The sequence below is a fragment of the Phytophthora infestans genome, genomic scaffold, assembly GCF_000142945.1.
Source record: "Phytophthora infestans T30-4 supercont1.52 genomic scaffold, whole genome shotgun sequence".
In the NCBI taxonomy this organism is placed as follows: Eukaryota; Oomycota; class Peronosporomycetes; order Peronosporales; family Peronosporaceae; genus Phytophthora; species Phytophthora infestans.
The window spans coordinates 491324-495338 of NW_003303707.1; the positions used below are offsets into that span (position 1 = coordinate 491324).

Here is a 4015-nt window from a genome sequence, read left to right on the forward strand (position 1 = left end):
AAAGAGAGCGAAATAGCGTAAATTAGACTTGGTTTAACTATGTTAAAGAGAGCGGAATAGCATGAAATAGACTAGGTTTAACTATGTTAAAAGATAGCGAAATAGCGCGAATTAGACTTGGTTTAACTATGTTAAAGAGAGCGGAATAGCATGAAATAGACTTGGTTTAAGTATGTTAAAAGAGAGCGGAATAGCATGAATTAGACTTGGTTTAAGTATGTTAAAGAGAGCAGAATAGCGCGAATTAGACTTGGTTTAAGTATGTTAAAGAGAGCGGAGTAGCGTGAATTAGACTCTGTTTTTATGTATAGTGTGTAAAAGAGAGCGGAATACCGTGAATTAGAACTAGGGATATAGTTATGTCAAATGTAGCCTGAAGTATCTCTGTGAAAGAGATGTCCAAGTTGTTTGCTGTTCTAATTGTATGGGTTTGGAGATGTTTTTGGCTTGGATTAATAACAGGCAGGAAGCGCGAGGAAACGCAGCGAATATGGACGCGTACGCGGAAGGTGACGGCGGAGGAAGCGCGGATATGGAGGTGAAAATGGTGAAGGTGATGGCGCGAGGAAGGTGACGGCGCATGGGTGTGAATATGGAGGTGATGAAAGGTGACGGGAGGAAACGCATGATGTATATGACAAGTTAGTGTCGTACTTAAGCGGAGCGCGCGCTGTGCATGTATGAAGGTGTCGAAGGTGTTCATATTGCCTAAGACGCGTACGTGCACATGTCATGTCGCATAGGAAGCGTAGGTATGGTTGTGCAAGTCGTAATGGCCACTTTGGTGGTTTAACATTGTTTCCAGGCCGCGTATGCGCAAATATGGGGTGCGGCGGCTATCTGCACTGCTGTGTATGAAGGTGTCGGTCTGTGTGGGGTTCCTATCGGAGAGAATACGTATGCTGCGTTGTAGGAGTGAGCTGCTGGCCACACGTTTGTATTGGAGTGCGCCACACCACCCCCCTTTTTGTTTTGTTACTATATAAAGTGTAGCCATCCACCCAGCCAATTCTGAGGGCCAGAAGGGGTATTGGGGGCCATCGTGTGCAGTCTATGGCCACGTATGTGGACATGTGAGTGTGTAAATGTGTTGTACCAATGTATACGAGTGATAAACACTAATAGGTGTGTCGGTCAAAGTCAAATGTAGACGGCCATCTTAGGCTGAAAGCACCATATCCCGTCTGCTCTGTGAAGTTAAGCAGCCTCAAGCTCGGGTAGTACTCGGGTGGGTGACCACCGGGGAAGTCCGGGTGCTGTCTACTTTTTAGCCCGTTTTGAGCTGTTTACCGACTTTGCGTGTGTTTGCAAACGCAAGATATGATGTCTGGCATGTGCCCACACGACATCTTGGTTTTAGTATGCCTGGCGAGCCACTACACACGAGATCTTGTTTTTTGTATGGTGTTCTTTAATTTGATTATTATGAAGATGAAAGAGAACCGTTAGAACGGGTATGAAGGGTGTTCTAGGGGTGCTTTTCGGTGCTCTTTCACGTGGACATATCGCAGCATGCGACATGTCAGTGGAACACTGTCTAAATTAATAAATACTGTTTTGGCCGATTTCTAAAAGCGTCTATAAAAGGGCATAAGTGCAATGACTCGTCTTTGTAACCCTGCGGCCTAGGCGTAGTTTTTCACGGGGAATCCGAATATCAAAGGTAGATTTATGTACAACATGTACTTTTTTTGCAACATGTACTTTTTATCTACGGGACATAGACATACGTAAAAACACACGGCGGAGCCGTTCCCGCAATCAGAATTTGTCTAACTCTTCTAGATCAAAAGTTATTCAGCGAAATGTGAGACTTTGTTTGGCATGCTCTTTTTTTAGGTGGTTTTTTCCGGTTTTATGTGCCGCCCGGCAGATCTGGCCTGCAGACTTTAGCAGAAAACTTGGCGCATGTGTTCGCACGACCGCTCCCAAAGTTTTACAAGCATATCTCCAGTAGTTGCTTCGCAATGATTTTTTTAGTGACGCCAAAAAACGCCATTTTCGCGGAAAATGGACACCTTGGACGGCCAAAATCACCACTTTTGGGCCATGTTTGGCCCTGCACATCCCAGGAAGCAAATGAGACTGCTCCGTATAAAACTGCCCTAGGGGTGCTTTTATGCGCGCATTCCCGTGGTCAAGTCAGATTTTGGCTAAATTCAAATGCCTTGTCTATAAACACTTTTTTCGACCTAAATTTTCACCTGTTTTGTCCCGAAATGATAGCACCCATTCTTTATTTGCCTATATATCGCGAAGGAGGCAACTTTTTTCCTGTTAAGTATAGATAAAAAATTTAATTCGGCGTTTTAGCGCACGAGGAACAAAAGTCTCCATACAAGCTACCCTCGGTTTCTAATGACTTTTTGAGTTAGGGAAGCGTGGATCTTCTTTTTTTCTTGTTTCCAGGACTTCACATGAACTTCCAACTCAACTCGAATTGTCATCCCGGGCCCACCACGCATCGAAACGACACTTTTCTCGGAACTGGCGAATAAAAAATAGGTCACCAGATGCGCAAGAGTCTGGGATGACAGAATATCAAAACAATAACAGAATCGTTAGTACTTTTTTTGTCACCAGCGCCCTTTTTCTGTTTTCGCGTACATAATCGAGCATAACTTTATCAATTTATACCATATCGACCGATATCGATTGTCACGATAGTGTACTTTTTTTAGGCGCACATGATGGTAAAAAGAACGGCCACCTATTCCCAGCCGTTCTTAAGTTATGCTCTTTTAAAGATTTTACTTTAGAGATGACACACCCTCTCATTTCACTCCATTACATGCTCTTTTTGCTGAATTACGTGGCACAGACGCAGAAAATCATGGTTCGCAAGTCGAACATTTTTGAAGAGCGCATCGAAACGGACATTTTCTTAAAATAACATGGTATACAAAAAGTGCGTTCTTGAGCCTGTAGCAAACGATTTGCATCCATGACATCCCAAAAACTTAAAATAACATATCTCGACTCCTAGAATGAAATCGACGTGAATCCTTAGGGCAGTTAGTGTGTTTTAGTATCATACTTAACACCACAAAGTTTTACGGGGCACTCTACAATACTCTTCCCAAGACGCAAGAAAATGTTCATTTTGGGGGGTCCTCTAACGCGAACTTAATGATAAAATACCGCACTTAGTCCATAAAATACGAACTTAGGCACTATTCGCACTTAGTAAAATAACTTCTCGCACTTAGAACGGGTAATTTATGTAAATTACTTTATGGGTGACTGCTGAGTTCTAACAAAACTGAAAGATACTGACTAGCTGCTGGCGCGGCGGTTACTTTTCCAGCTATAAATAGATGTTAAACGAGTAGTCTGTAACTGTCAGCAGTACTCAATTCCCGTCAATCTGCTGTAGATTAACGGGAATTTTTGTTAAGACGACGTAAACAAAAGCGAGTATCTTTCTTGTGACGGTTTCCTAGTATATGTGAGGTGACAAGTCGGTTACTGAGTGTAATTTTGGAAATGGCGTGTGGGTTTCTAAGATTATAGTTGGTTTTTGAGGCGTTACTTTGCTGTTTAGGGTGATTTCTCGGTCTTATTTTAGGATAAGATTGAGTGAACTCTGGCGATTTATGGTTTTTTAGATGTGTCTTTGTAGGAATAGTTCTGCTGTTTCTAAGACGTGTCTTTAAGACATTCCTTTAAAAATCGTGCGTTATTATTGCTTTGGGGAAACTTAGAGCGGTTATTTCGTGCGTGCAGAAATTGAGGTTGTACTCGTATGCTCTGCATAAGAATATAGCTTTATTTGACGCATTTTATGCGTTGCTCTGGGTATTTTGCGCTGAAGCGATGTGGAATTGCTGACGAGTGTGTGCTTTCGGGATAGTGACCTGACTGTGTGTGCTTGGATGCGAGGAAGCGTTTGCTGACGTTGCGAGGTGCTACATCAACGCTCTGTCGGTGCCGGTGCGAAGGTGTGCTGCGGTTGGTTGTATAGTGTTTCGTGCAGTTTTCGGATTGGGTGTCATTATGCGATACCTTCTGTGGT

At 43.0% G+C, this 4015-nt stretch overlaps 1 non-coding gene across 1 annotated transcript; it reads left to right on the forward strand.

Annotated features, from left to right (window-relative positions):
• The first annotated feature begins 1153 nt into the window (after positions 1-1153).
• On the forward strand, positions 1154-1267 carry PITG_33237. The gene has a single exon (XR_009934631.1). It is a non-coding gene; the product is annotated as an 8S ribosomal RNA (ribosomal RNA).
• Positions 1268-4015: the final 2748 nt, after the last annotated feature.